Source organism: Protopterus annectens, chromosome 7.part0 (assembly GCF_019279795.1).
Source record: "Protopterus annectens isolate FY-2018-M chromosome 7.part0, PAN1.0, whole genome shotgun sequence".
NCBI lineage: Eukaryota > Metazoa > Chordata > Ceratodontiformes > Protopteridae > Protopterus > Protopterus annectens.
This window is the reverse complement of record NC_056739.1, coordinates 94,458,974-94,479,342: the sequence shown is the minus strand read 5'-3', so window position 1 is coordinate 94,479,342 and position 20,369 is coordinate 94,458,974.

The following is a 20,369-nucleotide window of genomic DNA, read 5'->3' as shown; positions in this document are numbered from 1 at the left end:
TGGTGTGCGCATGTGCTTCTTCTTTCTTCCTGCAAAAAAAGAAAAAAAATTTAGAGTTAAAAAAGTTTTAGCATTAGAACTTACCTGTATTTCTGGATGTTATCTTCTTCATGGTGACAATTGATTTTAGTGGGGTTTTTTTTGTTGGGTCATGGCAGACAAACATTCACCCAACTTTAAATGCTACACTTCTTGTGGGCATAAAATCCCCAACCAGGATGCCCACAAGGAGTGAATGTACTGCTTGGGCGCTGAACACATGAAAGCAGATTGTAACATTTGTGCCACTTTCAATCCACAGGCTTTATCAGATCATAGAAATAAATTTAATAAATTTATTCTTAAGGGCCTTCTTCCCTCCTTGGCTCCATAGGCTCAGACCCCTTCTTTGTCTTCTTCTTCTTCTTCCTCTCCTGCTGCTGCTAAAGAGTCAAAAAAGATGTCCCTCCCAGTTTTCCCAAGAGACACTCTTGAAGCTAAGAAGCCCAAGAGATCTTCAGATCATACTTCCTTGGATCCACAGAAATTACCTCCCCGATTGGATCCTACAACTTCTACAGATCTGGAGGATATCATTACTATATCTCCTATGCCTTCACCGGCTCCTACATTGGATTTCGTACCTCCAGATCCAAGGACTTCAACGAGGTCTCCTGTTCTTTCCACTAAGTCCAAGCATTCCTGGCCCCCTTCATTGGCTTCATCTAGGTCCTCTAGAAACTGGTCTGAGGTGGACATGGACAGGATGATGAGGAGATTTCTCAAGGCCCAGATCCAGATGGGTGTAGTCTCAGCATTGTCTCCTGTCAGATCTGTGAGTTACCCTGGCCATCCCATCAGGACTCCTTCTCCAATCAGACCCTTGGTTTCAAATTCACAGGATTCTGAACTACCATGCTTGTTGGGCTCAACTCAGAGGAAGCTCCCCTCTTTGATGCTGAGGATGCCCTTGACTAGCCTTGTTCAGGTCTTCTCAGAGCAGAGTGAGTCTCAGAGCAGTGGTGTTGGTGCTGGGTCCAGGGACTGGGGTCAGCTCTGTCCTTCTCGGAGCCATACCTTCCTTTAGGCACCCCAGCAATCGACAGCTTGGGTCTGATCCCTTTCAGAGGCCATGGATCCAGAGTGAGTCCTACCCATTTTTCCTCAGTTATTTTGGCTTTGGGGGAGAAGAAAAAGGCTTCTTCTGGTCCTTTGGCCTTTTAGGTAGTGGAGAGGGTTTTCTCTTGAGTTGGAGATCCGACAGCACATGTTCCCTAGTCAACCCCTATACCCTTGTTGGATCCAGGCCTTGCTCCCATGTGTTCTACTACAAGTCTTCCTGTTCTGAGCAGAGTACAAGAATTCCCTGCTCAGTAGGGATCCCCCGTCTTCTGACACTTCTCTAGAGTACCCAACTGAGGAAGTTCCTTGGAAGAAGATGTGTAAAAGGAGGCACATTGACTTCCCATTGGAGTCTTTAACCAAGGATACTGACTTTGATGAGGGGGAAAGATCCCCCCAATCCCCACCTGAAGACATCTCCTTTAGGAACATATTAGAGATCCTAGTGCAGAAAGGTGGATGGTCTGCCCAATCTCTTCCCACTGAGGAGTCAGTTCTCTTGGAGGTGTTTGGGACGGGCCCATCTACATCTTGGGTGATCTCCCCAGCGGATGTTCTGGAGGATTTATTGTCTCACTGAGCATGGAAGGAACCAGACACCATCAAGCCCATACTGAAATAACCTGATCGATTTCTGGTACCCCCTGCAGACAGAAAACACTGGAGTAAGGGTCCCAGAGTCAGTGCCATCTTGGTGGCGGCAGCCACCAAGAAAGATTTGGCAGAAGAAACTGCCAATGTCCATCCACATAACAAGGAGTCTAGAGCACTGGACAGGATTGGGAAGCACGTCTACACCTTGGCTACCTTTGCGCTGAGTTGGTTGAACTATCTGGCTTATTTTACTGGGCTGCAGAGAAACCTGATCAAGAAGCTGTCAGCCTCTCTGTCAAAATCCATGCCTGTGGAGGAATTTAAGAAATTTTATCTCAAGCTGACCACTCTATCATCCATTGCTAGCTGACTGATGAGGTTAATGTCCCATACCATGGAGGGCACCTTGCAAGCAGCTGGTTCATGACTCTCCCTAAGGAGGCATGCCTGGATGTGATTTTGTGGAGCCCTTTAAGGCATAATTTGTGAATGCCCCTTACAATAGCTCCTCCCTTTTTTAGGCAGTCAGTTCAAGATATACTTAGCTGCAGAGAAAAGTATGGCAAGACCCTTTCTGTTGTTGGAATCAAGTTTTCTACCCCCAATATTCTTCTCAAGGAACCAACATGGGGGTAAGAAAATGTGATTTCACAAGTCCCAAGGGCCTTTCCAGGACTCATGCAGGCAACCTTCCTCTAGAGATAAAGGGGGAGGGTTTGATGGTAAATGCTCCCCTAGAGGCACATGGGGTCTGCCGAATCAGTGCTTTAGGGAACCCCTTCCTGATAAGCCCTACGAGCACTCCTGAAGTGCTCCCTGACTGTCCATATCTGGAGGTAGTTGGGGGTTAACTAGCTTTGCACCTAAAAGCCTGGACCCAGTTGACTTAAAACCATTGGGTGCTAAGCATAGTATCCAAAGGTTATTGCATTCCCTTTTCTTTTCTTCCCCCAACTCCAAAAGCCTTCCTGGCATGACACACAGTTAAAGGGAGCAGGCAGCACAGAAAATCCAACAACTGTTGCTAAAAAGAGGCATCCAGGAGGTCCCAACTAAGCAAACAGGATTCGGAACCTACTCCTGCATCTTTTTAGTGCTGAAAAAGACAGGAGATCTAAGACCCATCCTGGATCTAAGCAAATTGAACAAATATGTGAAGAAGTCAAGATTCCGAATGGTTACAGTTCATTCCATTCTGCCACTGTTGCACAAGGACGACTGGATGTGCTGGATAGATCTCAAGGACGCATACTATCACATCAAGATTGACTGGCGCTCCAGGAGATATCTGCTCTTCCAGCTGGGAGCCAATCATTACCAATTCAGGGCACTTCCCTTTGGCCTCACATTACCACTCTCCCCCAGGTGTTCACCAAATGCATAGCAGTCGTAGCGGCTCACTTGAGGCTCAGGTGATTCCAGATGTCTCCATATTTAGATGATTGGCTCTTGACTGCTCCCACAAGACAACAGTTAATCCAAGCCAGGAACTACTTAATTCAGTTGTCAAACTCCCTGGGTGTAACTCGTCTGGTCAGGAAAAACAGATTAACTGTTGTGGGTTCAGTTCAAACAGCATTATTACACACAAACACATCAGGAATGAGGCTTTGTAACTTAAACTTAGATAAACTTATAAACAGACTGATTACTACACTCATACATGTTAACACACTGGCTGTTCTCTCAAAATAGCACTGCTGCCTGCACGTGCTCACTATTTATATGCACGTGCCTGTTTCTGGAAATGCTTCTTAAAGATACATCTACACGCTCTGTCCTATATCCTCCCTCTTTGAGAAATGTTTCATACAGCAAATGACAGTATTCAATGACATGCAATTATACAGAAATGATCTTTTGACATGCAATTACACAAAACTAATTCTTTGACATGCAGTCATACAAAATCACACACACATAAAACAGTCATGTTCAGGTTGCTGTGTCTTTTACATTATGTCTAGAAAAATGACCTATTCATGTAACATAAAAGTCAGAATTGGATCTAGCAACGGGGACTGTCTTCAAGGAATGTTCAACTTTGGGGACAACTGGGACATCATCAGGAATGAATGAGACATGTTCTTCAGTATGAACATTGTCAAGGTTGCTCTGAGATCTAGAGTCTGTATCACAGGTACAATGCTGCGATATTATTTCTGATACAGGAAGTAGATGCCTGCAGTTTCTCCTGTATTCTATACTCTCAGATTCCATTAAGTAGGATCTTAGCTCGGCACATATATCTTTCATAGGTTCATAGGTTCCACTGTCGAGCAGAGACACAGAAGTGATCCCCAGGGTGTATTTCCTATTTCCATCCACTCATCAAGGTTTTTTCTTGAAGAGTGCTAATGAAGAACTTTGCTTGACATAGATGGGTAGCCTGTTCCAGAGTATGGGAAGACTCTGGGACAGGAATCTATTCCTCCAGCATGTCCTGTTTATTGTGGTGACAAGGTTTAGGTCCCTAGAGCATGTAGCTCAGAGGGATTGGGATTTCTTTAGGTGTAGCATGTCCAACAGCTCTGGGTTTGACATAGCTTTATATGTTAGGCAGAGATCACCTCGGAGTAGGCGATATGCTACGGAGTAAAGCTGGAGTTTTTTGAGGCAGTCAGTGTAGGGCATTTGTTTGAGGCCAGTAATCCTCTTTGTGTGAGGTACTTCTTTGGCCTTTCCAGCTGCTGCAGATGTCTTGTGAGGTACTCTATAATGGGTCTAATGAGGGTCGAGTAGAGGGGAAAAATTACCTCTTTTTTCCTGGATGAGAACCCTTTTATGATGAGGTGTGCCACGTAGAAGGACTTCCTGACTACTGTGGCAATGTGACTATCAAAGGAGAGACTACTGTCCACCTGGGTCCCAAGGTCACTTATCACACATTCAGTGTTAAGTAGATTGCTGCCTATGTGGTAGTTCATGGGTACAGAGTTTTTACCAAAGGGGATGACACTGCACTTTTTGGCACTGAGCTTGAGGCCATGGCTCTGACACTAGGCATCTGTCTCAGTGACGCCCTTCTGTAGGATGTCCACATCATTTGGGGACTTGAATATGGCTCTTAGTGTGCAGTCATCTGCGAACTTCATTAGCCAGAGGCCTTCTGTGTTAGCCTGTACTTCAGAGAAGTAGATACCAAACAGGAGAGGTCCCAGGACGGAACCCTGTGGTACTCCACTTGTCAATGCTTTGAGGTCAGATTTGGAGTCTGCAACTTTTACAGTGTGTGTTCTGTCAGTGAGCCAGTTGGCAACCCATCTTGTGATGTAGGTATTTATACCTAGTTTAGTGAGTTTAGCTATAATTCCAGAATGGGGGATGATGTCAAAAGCCTTGGCGAGGTCAAGATAAGCTGTGTGAACCACCTTACCCTCATCTATGGCTTTGGTGACTGCCTCAAAGAAGTCAATCAGGTTCAGGAGGCATGATCTGCCTTTCACAAACCCAAAATGGGTAGGATCCAGAGTTTGGAGGTTACCAATGTCTTTGTTTATTTCCATGATGATACATTTCATGGCCTTGCAGACCAGGCTCGTCAGGCTAATAGGGCGATAGTTCCCGACATCAGTGTTGACTCCCCCTTTGTGGAGTGGGATAACTGTTGCTGTGTGCCATTCAGTGGGCACAAAGCCTGATGTGAGGCTATTATTGAACATGGTGCTTAAGTGGGGAGCCAGTTCGATCTGAAGTTCATGTAAAACGCAGCCCTTGGTGTTGTCCGGTCTCATGGATGCTGTGTTTTTGGCTTTAGACAGTACAGCTTTTACCTGCATATTTGTGATTACAGGGACTCTGCATTCTTCCTGTATAGATATGGGCCTTTAAGGGGGTGGGGGGTAAAGTTAGCACTGAACTTATCTGCCAGGATGTTGGCAATATCAGTTGGTTCTGTAATTTACGTGCCGTTGTGCTGTAACGCAGAGCAGATCTGGGTGTTGCCATTGAGATTCTTGACATAGCTATAGAATGCTTTGTGGTTGTCCTTAGAATTAGTGGCGATTTTGTTATCGTAGCTAGCTTTGGAGGATCTTCTAAGGGATCTCAGCTTCTTACTGAGGCTGACTAGGGAGCTCCTCCACTCATGGGATTTTACTTTCTTTTGCAACAGTTTCTTCCTTCTGTTGTACAGTTTGTTTATGGCAGGGAACCACCAGATTGGCTTCCTTTTTTTTGGAGGATAGAGTCTTGGTTCTGTTTGGGATAGCACGATCCATGCACTCATGTAAGTGCTTATAGAGTGCATTTGTGTAGGATTCAGCAGTTCTAACTGTATTGTCCAGCTGCGTGGGTGTCATGAAGATCACCACTTCTGTCTTAAGAAGCATGAAGTTGGCTTTGGAGACATTTTTTACCATGGTTTCCTTAATGGGGGGTGGGGGCGGGATGTGGACATCAAGGGTGATTAGCTTATGGTCGGATCGGACCAACGAGGAGTTGACTTCAGGTGTGGGACACCGGTCACTCATGTTGGTAATGACTAGGTCTAGGATATTGTTGCCCTTGGTGGGGGTGTGGATAAGTTGATCCAGGGCATTGGAGTTTATGAATTCCAGAAAGCGTTAATCTAAGGAGTTGGTACACGAGTAGTTTTCCCAGTTAATGGTGGGGTAGTTGAATCCTGGGGCATGGTGGGAGATCTGTAGCAAGCTACAATTTGGATTGCAGTTTTGCCCAGAGTTAGTTGCACTTGGATAACCTCGGATGCATTATGCTGAGCAACTAGCCTGGAGGTGTGGATATCCTTAATGAATATGGACACACCTCCATCTTTGGTGTTTCGGTCCAGGTTAGATGGCCGAAAAGTGTGGTATGAGTTATAGCCTGGTAGTGCAAGGGTGCTCTCTGGAGCCTTGAACCAGGTCTCAGTCACTACACAGATATCAATGTTCTCCATTTTAAGGAGTGCCTCGAGTGAGTGCATTTTGAGATTTAGACTTCTAGCATTGAGTAGCATTACCCTCAGTTTTTGCTTGCCTGTTCCTGTTATGGTGGTGAATTTGTTATTTGAACCTTGCCTAAAAAAGACACTATAGGGGCAGCAAGAGCCTTAGCCAGTATCCAGAATCCCAGGGGTGACAGGTGCAGGCCATCTGTGGCAAAGCATCATGGTCTGTCGACCATGTCATTCCAAGCAGACAGATACTGGATCCCCTTAGAATGACACCAGAAGCTTAGCCAATTGTTGAAGTCAATCATTTTGTCATTGTACTGCGGTATCATTCTGGGCGATGGCAGAATCCTACTCAGGGCTAGGGTCATACCTGCCTGGGCTACAAGATCGGAAAACTCTTCCATGTCTCTTTTCATGTAGTTCAGGGAGGTATGTCTCGAGTCATTCACACCAATATGGACAATGACAAAGTCATATTTGTACTTGTTGTGGAGTGACCTGAGTGCATGGGTTATGTGGCAAATCCTGGCACCCGACAGGCAGCTGACAGTAACCTTCTCCTTGTTTAGCCTGGTGAGTGGGACATCAGTGTGCCTGACTATAGAGTCACCTATGACTAGTGTGTTGGGTACTTTGTTTTGCCTTATTGGCTGTGGTTGAGTGGCACAATGAGTCTGTGGGCTATGTGTCATTTGGGTTGTGTTGGGGGATGGAGGTTGCTTGCGTTTCTCCTTTGGAGGTCTCTGTTGCTTAGACAGACTATTATTGAGAGCCTCTGCGAATGTTTTTGTGTTACTATGTGTAGATTTTGGTGGTGTAGATTTAGTTAGACTATGTGATGAGTGTGGTGTGGTGCAAATGTTTACCTTCTCCTCATGACTGTCAAGTTCAGTCTTGGTTGGAGAGAGCTTTACTTCCAGTTTGGCTAGATAAGTGCATCTCTCACAGGTTGTAGTGTTGGGTGGTAGGAGGAGAGGGTTGCTGTGTACATTAGGCAATTTCTACATTGCCTCAAGATGCCCAGATTCATCACATATTCAGGAGAGAACACTGGGAGCTGACCCTTGGGCATGCCTGAATAAAAAAATATTTTCCTGTAGATAAGGGAGGAAAGTGAGTACAAGAGCTGTTTTTCTCTAAGCAAGTGAGAAAAGTAAGTACAAAAACTGTTTTCCTCTAGGTAATGAGGAAGGTTGAGTGCTATAGTAATTAGTAGATTATTTAGTGCTTACAAGTTCTGAACAAGTGCTGAGCACGAATAAGCAAATTTAAGTGCTAAATCTGTATCTGTACTAGACGAGTTACAGGACAGAAACAAGTGCAAATGCAGGCTTTCAAATCAGAAAGTTGAGAGAGATGGAAGAGATTGCCCAAACGGCCAATAACTACAATTTCTGGGACAGAACCACTCCTTATGTGGTAGACAGGTTACCTAGTGCTTACCACTCCCACTGATAAGCTAGAAGGCTTCCCTCCAGCACAGAAAGGCTTGGGGGGGCTCAGAAGCTTACATACAATCCTGGATACAGCAATTCTGTATCTGGAACACTAGTTACAGGAAAGGTAGGAAACAGGCTTACAGTTTTTTTTTTACAGAAAAGTAGCTAAAACAGTATTAAAAACAATTCACATGTAGTGCAAGCTAGCACACTTGAGTATGTAGCAATATTAGACCAAACACAGTTTAAAAAATGCTACTAAATTAAAAAGGACTAAAAGCAAATGCAGAAAGAGTTTATTAGGTAGAATGTGATAAAGAGATGGGACTGGGGGAGTGTCCCAGATCAAATCTACAGTATGGCGGGCAACTGCAAAAGCCACCAAATTTAAACTAGAAGCCAGAAATAGTGAGGGTGGGTGGGACAAAACAGTTTCAACAGAGATCTAAGCAACAATTAACAGTACAAACTCTAAAACCAAAAAAATATACTCAGCTGTGCTGTGTATATTTGTAGATAGATTGGAAAGCAGTCTCTCAGAACAGGGAGACAACAGTTTCAACAGAGATCTAAGCAACAATTAACAGTCAAACTCTAAAACCAAAAAAATATACTCAGCTCTGTATATTTGCAGATAGATTGGAAGGCAGTCTCTCAGAACACAGGTTCCAGCAATTAAATTAATTCAGTTGACCAATTCGATCAAAGCCTTTCACCGTTTGCATCCTCACTTTCTCTCTTTCTTTTAACGGATGAAGAAATCTGCTCATTTTATCATAGCTGAACTTCTGAAAGGAACTCTTCTTAAAAAGTTCGGCTTTAATCGCTTTGTTGTTTATAGCATTAGGCACTAGCAAACTAGAACTGATAGGCAAGGTTGTTCTGGTTTGCCTAGATAGAAATCTCTCAGCAGTTGAGCCAAGTAGGTTGTCACGGGATATATTTCTGAGATTAAGTAAATTCAAGAAGATACCAGTATTGTCACGCTTTGACCTCTCTAGTAATTGCTTTGCACTCTGTACTGCACGTTCAGCAAGGCCATTTGACTGTTGGTATTCAGGACTACTAGTAACATGGATAAAGTCCCACCCTTTTGCAAATCTATGAAACACTGGTAAACTGGGTACCCTTGTTAGAAATAAATTTGTTTGGACTACCATGGACTGAGAAATGACATTTCATCTTAGTAGTAGCAGCACTGGACATTAGGTTAAATAGCAAATTGATCTTAAACCAGTTCTAATAAGAGTCTACCAACAGTAAATAATGCTGATTGTTCCACTCAAATATGTCAGTGGCTACCATTGACCAAGGTAGTTCAGGAATCTGGCTTAGCTGAAGTGGCTCTTTTTCAAATGCGGCTTAGTTCTATTGCATACTGAACAAGAAGAAAGCACTTTATTAATGTCTTTTGAAAGAGAAGGCCAAAATATTAGTCTTCTTGCCCTTCTTTTGGTAGAGTTGGAACCTGGGTGTCCACAATGCAATATCTGAATATATTCACATTGTAAGGAAGTAGGAACAATAACTTTGTGATCTTTGAAGATGATACCATCTTCCATCAGCATCTCATCTCTGTATGGAAAAATAAGGTTGTACTTCTGGCAGTAAACAGGATTGCTTTGACAGCTAGCCTACATTGTTGAAGTGGTTGAGCTTTTGCAAAATAGGATCAGTCTTTGTATGATCTCTCAGCTCATCGAGTCTCATGGTAGAAAAATTACACACTTCCATGATGTCAAAATCAAAATTCTCTGCATCAAGCTGTTCCATGGTATTTCTGGGCAATCTGAATAAGGTATCATCCAGATAAAGAAGTTTAACTTTTGTATAGACCATTTTGAAATTATACTTTTGAAATCCGAGCATCAGTCTTTGTAGTCTTGTTGGAGATGAATTCATAGCCTTCTTTAAAATAGTGACTAGATGGTCAGTTTCTATCTGGATAGCTCAGCCATAAATATAATCATGGAACTTCAAACATGCAAATACAATTGCCAAAATTTCCTTCTCAGTTTGAGGATACTGCATCTCAGTTTGGGTAAGAGTTCTAGATGCATAGGCAACAGGTCTGCCCTCTTGAAGAATAACTGCACCAAGACTGAACTGTGACGCATCACAGGAAAGAACATCTGGTTTGTGGACATCATAGTACCTTAATGTAGGAGGGTTAGCAGTTTGCTGTTTGAGGTTATCAAATGCTCTCTGGTGTTGTTCCAACCATAATCAGGCAACATTTTTGCACATTATCTCTCTTAAAGGCACTGATAACTCACTAAAGTTAGGGATAAATTTGCCCAAATAGTTAAAATGCTGTAAAGCTTGGACATTGTCTGGAGCTGGCATTTCAAGAATGGTTGCTTGTTTCGAAGGTTCTTTTCCTAAGCCTGTACTGGTAAATAAATGACTTACATAAGTAACTTCTGGTAGTCTGAATTTACACTTCAGAGGATTGAGCTTTAAATTCACTTCATGCGCTCTTTCCAGAACTTTCCTGAGGGTTCTGTCATGCTCTGCTTAATTGCCTCCAGCCAGTAAATCATCAACTATTGTAGCACATGTATAGCCCAAAAACATTTGCTCCATTGCATGCTGAAAGACTTCACTGGCAGTATTTATTCCAAAAGGCATTCTGAGGAATCTGTATCTACCAAATGGGGTACTGAATGTAATCAGTAGTGAAGATTTGTGATCAAGCATCACTTGCCAAAATGAACTCTTTGTATCTAAGTTAGAAAAAACTGTGGCATTTGGCATGAGGGTGGCAGTCTCCTCGATTGTACGCAAAGGATGATAAGGTCTCTTTAATGCCTTGTTCAAGTCTCTTGGGTCAATGCATATTCTGATTTCATCTGAATTTTTCTTATGAGCAGCTACAATGGAAGACACCCACTCAATTGGTTCTGTGACTGGACAAATCACGCATTGTCTAACTGGACCTTGATTTTGTCCTGCATAGCTATTGGAACTCTCCTTGCCAGTCTGACCACTGGAATGACCTCTAGGTCTACTTTCATGGAGCGCACAACTGGAAGCTTGCCTAACTTGTGTTTGAAAACATCAGCATACTCTGAGAAAATAGCATCAGTGAAACTGGAACTGGGATGTGTGCTTACATGATGGACTTCTTTGGTAAAAGAAAGCAGTTTCATTCTTAAACTGTCTCTGAGACCTAATAATGACTGCACAGGTCTTCTGACTATATAAAATTGCAAGCTGTAACTGTACCCAGCCAAACAGCATAAAAGCACTACTGAGCCTTCAGTTTGAATCTCTTCACCTCCATAAGCAATAAGCTTCACACAATTAACCAAATTAAGTTGCTCACCAGCTCTCACTTTGGCAAATGTTTCTGCTGACATTACATCACACTTTGAACCAGTGTCTACTTTGAGCTCCGTGGGTTTACCATTGATCAGGACAGTACAAAATGTTTCGTTTTTTGCCAGCAAATCTACCGCATTAACCTTTTCACTGACCACTGTACACCATCTACACAGAAAGTAGGGTTGCAGCTCTCAACATGATCAACTTGCTTTTTGAGTGACCTTTCTTAATAACTGAATGAGTGTTGCTTGATCTACAAAGCTTTTGAAAGTGGTTCCATTTTTAACACTTGTGGCATTGCTGACCAAATGCTAAGCACTTCTCTCTTTTAGACTTATGATTGGCTCCACAATTACGACAGTTAACAATATGACTTGACCTAGGTTTTGCTGACTCACCCTTGTATTGCACGGAGCATGTCCTTTTTACTGAGCTAGTCTTGTAACTTGCTAGAAAGTTACAGGCCGTCCCAGGGGAATCCAGCAGAGGTTGTAGCTGCCATGTGCATAGGCCTGTTTCTGCCTGCCATGTATGGCATGCTGTCTATGTTTGCTCTAGAGGCTGCTGAAACCACGCTCTTATCACTTAGAAGTATACTTGTGTGCCTTTCTTTGAGCTCATGGACTTGACAACTCTCTATGGCTTTGCTTAATGTTAAATCACTGTCACGAAGAAACATCTTTCTTACTGCAGCATTATTAACATCACACACAAGCCTGTCCTTTATTAACTCATCTTTCAAATTATCAAATCTGCACATTTTAGCCTTATTTCTCAAGTCAGTGATATAAGCTGCAAAAGTTTCACCTGGCTTTTGGTCTCTTGTATAAAATAAGTGCCTCTGTAATGTAACATTTGTCTGGGGGGTTGCACATTTCTCTAAATTCATTTTTCAAGCACTCAGGGTGTTCTCTTGATTGAGCCAGTAGAACACTATGGCAGTTTTCCCCTTCTCATGCATATACTTCTGATGCATACACAAACGAATGCTCTCTTTCAGTGGCTTCTGACCCAGCTAAGTTAAGCAAAATAAATGCCCCTGTACGTGCATCTTTGTCAGAAAAAGCTGTTTGTATGAAAATATCATATTCCTGCTAAAATACTCTCTCTGATATATTATGATCAAACACAAGTGGAATGGGTCTGCGAAATGCCTCTGCCATATCAACCCACAGTAGTGAAGGCTCTTGGAATTATATACGAACATACACAAATAAATATGCCAGAACTTTATGCCAGAACTTATAATTATGCTCAGTAGCACAGCAGACACTTTGAAATAACTGCACTTTGCCAAATAAGTGTCCGTAGCACAAGAATACTTTAAATCTCTGTACTTTATGAAACCACTCCTTATCAGTGTAAGAAATACTTTGAAATTACTGTACTTTGCGAATAAACTGTAAACAGCAGAAAAAGCTCAGCGTAAAAAACACTTCAAAATGAATGCACTTTTCAAATAAACTCTACGCAGCATAGAATCTGTTCAAAATGGCTGTACTTTTGCGAAATAATTCCATACAGGGGAAGAAACACTTTGAAATGGCGGCACTCTGCAAATAAATATACACAGCACAAGAAACTTTTCAAAATGGCTGTACTTTGACTACACTTTGCAATATAACTGTACTTTCCACACAGAAAACTCTTTGAAATAATTGCACCGTAATAAAGCACACACTCTGCAAACACTTTACACACTCTTGAGATGCTTCGAACAACTCTAGTTATGCTTTGAATGGCTTCGGTCAATGCGAAATAGTACTTTGTGGCCAAACACGTTCTTTTACTAAAAAATATGCAATCACCTTGCTTTTTAAGCTTATCTTGCCATTTTATTGTGCTCGTTATGCCCTTTTAACCTCTTATCATGCTTGTTATGCTTTTCTTGTACTCGTTTTAGTTTAAACATGCTCGTTATGGAAACAGGAGGTATTTCTGTGCCCCATATAAATATCTCTGCTATTTTTTATCATATATCATGGTTTCAAACATTTTATTCAGTTAATAATGCGTTTTCTGCCTTTTGTTTGATTAATAATATGTTTTGTGCTACACATTTAATTAATAATGTGTTTTGTGCCTTACAGGTGCTCCATTTCATTTTCTTTGCCAGCTAAAACATTTGTGCAAGTTAAGGTTACCTTAAGTTCATTTCTGGCCCTTTTTGATTATTTGAGCTTTGTATCACTGAACCAACTCAACCTGCCTTCACCTTCAACTCTGTACTTCATGACTTCAAGAAGTTACACTCTCAGTCCGGTTCTGACACCTTGTTGCTCGTCTGGTCAGGATAAAACAGACATATGGTTGTGGGTTCAGTTTAAGCAGCTTTATTACACACAAACACATCAGGAATGAGGCTTTGTAACTTAAACTTATAAACAGATTGAGTACTACACTCATACGTGTTAACACTCTGGCTGTTCTCTCAAAATGGCACTGCTGCCTGCACGTGCTCACTGTTTATATGCATATGCCTACATCTGGAAATGCTTCTTAAAGGTACATACACATGCTCTGTTCTACACTGGGCATCACCATAAACATGAGCAAATCCAACCTGACTCTAGTACAGAACCTGGAATTCACAGGTATGCATCTCAACACAAAGGATCAGATAGCTTCTCTTCCTTCTCACAGAGTAACCACTTTGAGAAATCAGATACAGGAATTGTTAGCCCAACAGACCCCCACAGCTCAAATGATCCTGCAGACCCTAGGGTTCGTGTCACTGCCATTCTGTTAGTCCTGCTAGCCAGATTTTTCATTCGTATTCTCCAGTGGACGTTAGCAAAACACTGGTCCATCCTTTCTCAGCCACTGTCTCTTCACATCAGGTTGACTCCCATTTGTAGGCATCACCTCAGTTGGTGGATACAGTCAGACAATGTCATCCTAGGCAGATCATTCTTGAAGAGCCCCCCCCCCCCCATACCCACCGTGACCATGGATGCTTCCTAGTTTGGATAGAGAGGCATTACAATAGGAAGATGGTCCAAGGCACATGGTCCCCTACCAAGACCAGGTTGCATATCGGTGTCCTAGAGATGAGAGTAGTCCTCCTGACATTGCAAGCCTGTCAAGATGTTTGGGGACTATTGCAGTACACACCGACAACATGTCTGTTGTCTGGTACATCAACAAACAAGGAGGAACCCATTCTTACCCCTTGTACAGGGATACCATGAGGGTGTGGGAATGGGTGATATCTTCAGACCACCTTCTAGTTGCAATGCATATCCCAGGGAAAGCCAAAGATCTGGTGGTCAGACGGACAGACTCAACAGATCACTCCTGGTTCCACACAAGTGTTCCCTCAATCAAACAGTAGCGGACATGATCTTCAGCAGTTGGGCAAGTGATCCTGCAGACCCTAGGGTCCATGTCACAGCCATTCTGTTAGTCCCTCTAGCCAGATTTTTCATTCGGATTCTCCAGTGGAGGTTAGCGAAACACTGGTCCATCCTTTCTCAGCCACTGTCTCCTCATATCAGGTTGACTCCCATTTGCAGGCATCACCTCAGTTGGTGGATACAGTCAGACAATGTCATCCTAGGCAGATCATTCTTGAACAGCCCCCCTATAGCCACCGTGACCATGGATGCTTCCTAGTTTGGATGGAGAGGCATTACAATCGGAAGATGGCCCAAGGCACATGGTCCCCTACCAAGACCAGGTTGCGTATCAGTGTCCTAGAGATGAGAGTAGTCCTCCTGACATTGCAAGCCTGTCAGGATGTTCTCACCTTGGGGGCTATTGCAGTACACACCGACAACATGTCTGTTGTCTGGTACATCAACAAACAAGGAGGAACCCATTCTTACCCCTTGTACAGGGATGCCATTAGGGTGTGGGAATGGGTGATATCTTCAGACCACCTTCTAGTTGCAATGCATATCCCAGGGAAAGCCAACGATCTGGTGGACAGACGGACAGACTCAGCAGATCACTCCTGGTCCCACACAAGTGATCCCTCAATCAAGCAGTGACAGACATGATCTTCAGCAGTTGGGGTCAACCTTGCTATGACCTATTTGCCTTTCTCCTCAACAACAAATGCAATAAGTTCTGCACTCTGATCCATCCTCTGGGGGAGTCCAAGAGGGATGCAATAGTTCACAATTGGCCCCCTGATCTCCTGTATGCTCACCCTCCTCTACTGTTCATTCTGAAGTTTCTTCAGAAGGCAAGCAGGTTAAAGAGCTCAGTCATCCTCATTGCCCCCTTCGTCAGTTGTAGTCCCCCTTTCTATGGTCTCATCTGAAATATCCTCCTTGGATTTTGGAGCCAACTCAGGAACTCCTTTCCCATCCATCAGGGGTGCAGCATCCAAACCTTCGAGCCCTCAAATTGACCACTTGGTTTCTCCACTTCCAACCCTAGTGAGACAATCCTGGCTTAAATCCCCGGTCCATAAAATTCTTCTAGCCTCACAAAAGGCTTCCGCTAAAAAAGTCTACATGCGTAAGTGGAACAGATTTGTTATTTGGGCCACAAGCAGGAACATTGATCCTTTCTCAGCACCAGTTTCAGACGTTTTGTTATTTCTTAGCACCCTGTTTGAAGAAAGCTACTAGCTTCTTGACTATCAAACTACAATTAGCTGCTATTTCCAACTTTCATACTGCAAGTGAGTCCTGTTCTCTGTTCACTTTTAGACTATGCAAATCCTTCACAAAAGGTGTTTTCTTATTAAGGCCTCCAATTAAGGATACATCCCCCAGGGACCTCACTCTTGTGTTGCAGGCTTTGACCCAGGGACCTTCCAAACCAGCAGCTAGTCATGACATGAAGTTACTGTCATGGAATGCAGTCTTCCTGGTGGCTGTAACTTCTGCTAAGAGGATTTCTGAACTACAAGCTTTATCCTCCAAACCTCCTTACATAATCTTTCATAGTGTCCTTATGCACCAATCTGTCCTTTATGCTCAGAGTAGCTACCTAGAACAATATTAATCAATCCATCTAATTGCCAGTGTTCTTTCCCAATTTCTGTAATAAAGTGGAGTATGTTCTTCATATTCTAGGTGTTCATAGACAACTCTGTTTTTGCCTGCACAGGATCAAACAACACAGGAAGTCTGATCAGCTTTTTGTAGTTTTCTTATCTAATAGACTTGGACAAGCGGTGCCTAAAATTACCTTGGCAAAATGGATATCTGACTGCATCTCGTACAGTTGCTCATCCAAAGGATTGAAATTACCTAGACCTCCCAGGGTGCATTCCACTCGAGCTATGGCTACTTCTACTTTCTAGTCTAGAACTTCCATTAATGACATTTGTGCAGCAGTGACATGGTCTAACAGTCATACATTTGTATCACACTACATGTTGGATATCATATTCAGGAGCAGGGCTTCCTTTGGTTCGATGGTGCTTTGGTATATCCTTCCATGAGGGCCACCCGGGATCTATCATGAGTAGGAATGAATAAGTCAATATCACATTAAAAGGTTATGTCTTACCATAACTTGACATCTATGTTGTCTTCCTTCATTCCTCCTCACTTCTCCCCCCAACCATCCCCCTGCCTTTTTCTTCTAGAGGAACCTGGATTATAAAGGGACTCCTATGTCCCATGTCTGAGCCTCATCTGCTATTCCTTTGCTGTGTGAGTGTTGGATGTATGGAGTCAGCAAATTTGATCTGAAGTACTTGGGTGGATGGAGTGCATTATGGGTGTAGCTGAGTCGGATCCAAAGCTCAGATCTAAGACCTTGTCATGAGGAGGAATGAGACATAACCTTTTATTTGGCTCTGAAGATCATGGTTTTTATGACTTTATTTCATTTGGATGCACTGAAATCACTACATGTATCCAGACTGCATTTGTGATATGTGTCATGATCATGTGAGTGTTGCTTGGCTCTATTACAGAGAGGGATGGAATCCTGACTGTGACCCTGGAGGCTGTGATTCAATAAGCAGCCGTGCCATTGGAGGATGCAAGGCATGGAGGGGAATGATGAAGCGGCATGACCTACTCACCTCTGGGGGGGGGGTGTGTGCAGGCAATTTCCCTGGTAGATAAATACCACAGTAAAAAAACATTGGCACAGGACTCAAAGCAGCAGTCACAGCAATTTACAATGAGTATAAATTCATACAACTTTCCATCAATATATATACATAAAAATCAATTCAATCAATCAATCAATCAAGCTATTAATTAAGATACTAAATTACATATTTCCAGTTTATCTCCTTATTTAACCTATGAGGTTCCAAAGTATTGTATTTTAAAATTAAAAGAGTTTCTTTTCTCAACAACTTTTCTTTAATACATGAAACGTCTCCCAGAGAAACATTCACTTTTTCCAAGATATCTACTTGTAAACAATCTGGATTAGCATTGTGTGCATTTATAAAATGTTGTCCCAAGGGACTATCTGTTCTACTATTTTGTATATCCCTTATATGTTCTTGCATACGCATTTTAAAAGCTCTCCCAGTTTCCCCTATGTAATATAAATTACAGCTACACCTAAGGGCATAAATTACTTCTTCAGTACCACATATATAGAGGTCTATAGGGGTGAATCTTACCCCATTCATTTTTGGAAAAGCTGTCACAACATGTCTACACACTGAGCACTTTTTACAAGCCATGGTTCCTATTCTTTTATCCTTTATTCTAAGGTGCATAGAAATTTCAGGTGGTACAAAATGATTATGCACCACCGTATCACCCAAATTTCTATTTCTTCTATAAGAAACTTTTATCTGGCTACTTAACAAATGTCTCAGATCTATGTCATTAGTTATCATTTTCCTGTACTTTTTAACTTCTTTAACCATAGCTTCAGTCAAGACATTAAAAGTTGTGACAAAATAAACTTCTCTATCTCCCCCTTTAGAATTTTCTGTCTTTAGTTATCATTTTCCAGTACTTTTTAACTTCTCTAACCATAGCTTCAGTCAGGACATTAAATGTTGTGACAAAATAAACTTCTCTGTCTCCCCCTTTAGAATTTTCTGTCTTATTTTTATTTTTATTTTTATCTCTTATTGTTCTTACGTCATTATTTTTATTTTTATTTGCTTCCCCTTTCTTTATGACATTATTATACCTTTTCATTATTCCAGATCTATGTTCTTTTACCTTATTCTTAGATTCTTCCACTGTTAGTTTATTATACCCCCTCTTTATAAACATATTTTCTGTTTTCAGTAGTTTATCCTCAAAGATATTATCTGAGCCACATAATTTATTAAGTCTTAGAAATTCATTATATGGCAATACCGATATCAAATGGCTTGGATGGCAACTTGTGCCGTATAAAAAAGCATTATTTTGGCCAAATTTTCTATGCACTGTTGTTTCTAAGCCATTAATGTCAATATTGAGGAATGTAACTTTTTTAATTTCCCTGGTAGAAACTGGAGAAAACACTTGCTATGCTTCAGGGTTGGTGGGCAAGTCTGCTTACTGACAGCATCCCATCTGGAAATGAGGGATGACCAATTTGGACAGTATAGCCAGCCCATTTTATGCCTCCTTCCTCTGAAGAGCTAGTGCATAAAGTAATAGCTCTCAAATCACACCTAATGGCTTTCTTAATGCTGGCAAATCTCAGCTGACTCTTGCCCTCTGTGATAAAGGAATAAATCATTCAGTTGTCCAAGAAGGACCCTTTGACTGCCATGCAGCAGAGGCAAAAAGTGAAAAAAAGAACAAAAGAGAAGCATGTATGTGATGTACTAGACTGTTTGGCTTCTGTTTCCTACAACAGCAGGCACCTGTCCTTTCTCCTAGAACCATCACAGCTGTTACAAGATAGGATCTAGGATCTCTATGTGGCTCTTACAATGACAGTGCCACTTTCTTATGTGGGGATTTAATTAAGCTGTGGTTGTTTGCTTTAGACATTGGGATGCTGGGACATACATTCTGGAGCATATCATGGGCATAAAGAATGAAAGCAAGTGGAGGCAGTATACACATAATTTTCAATTTTTGTTCTCTAGTATTGTCTAGTTTAGAGACATCACTTTCAGGGAGAATGTTACTGAAAGAGATTGCTTCACTTTTAATCAGTGTTCCAGTGGTTCTAGTCTCAGTAACAGATTTTCAGTGACACTGATTTTTCTTGATTTAATACATTGCAAAAATGATCTGCTAATTAATTGTGATTTATGCTTGTTGGGCAGATGAAGGAGGTGGGGTATTTATTTAGTGTGTAGACAAAGGTTTGGTTTGATGAAGAATTAATTTGCCAGAAAAAGTTTATCTTTCGTACATTTTAATAAAATTATCAATCCACAGCACAGCTAACATTTTTCTCTTTTGTTTTTGTTCATATTTCTTTCCTCTGTACTCGGCACCTGGAGTTTTTTAGGCACTTACTAGCAAACCTTTACTGCTAGTTAGAAGTTCTACCATGGATCTTAGGTTATACTGGCACTGTTTCTTTTTTTTTTTTTTTTTTTTAATAAGTAGTACATGATTGGTCCAAGGACTTTTTGGTGGTCTTCTGTTTTAGTTGTCATGAAATTTGTTTAGAAGTGTCTGGATTCTTCAGCTATGGTCAGCTGATTTGTTAATGAGGATTTCAAATGATGAAGTGAGCAGCATTGATACTGAGTGAAGTCAGATATGAACTTTTATTCATTTATAGGCTCTGTTTAGAACTTTTTGTGTGATATTGCTCAGCAGTTTTCATTAGCATACTATCTCTGTGCATGGTATTGTTAGAAGGGTTGTGTCTTTTCCTAGGATAAATGATTTTTTGATGTCTAATTACTCTAGAACTGTTATTTGAAAACTGTGATTACTTCAGTGTGATTTTTCATTTATGGGGACCCTCTGCATGGTCAGTCACATAGGCTCATAGGAAGTTACTAGGCTAATGGCCTGACTGCCCTTACAAGCCTAGCCAAATTTTACCGTTATTACCATGATCAACACCTGTTGCCGCTGTCCAAGAGGGACACAGGTGGAATTTACCCCTGGTGAATTACCCATCCAGTCATCAAGACTGTGTATTTAGAGGGCCATTGAGGTGGT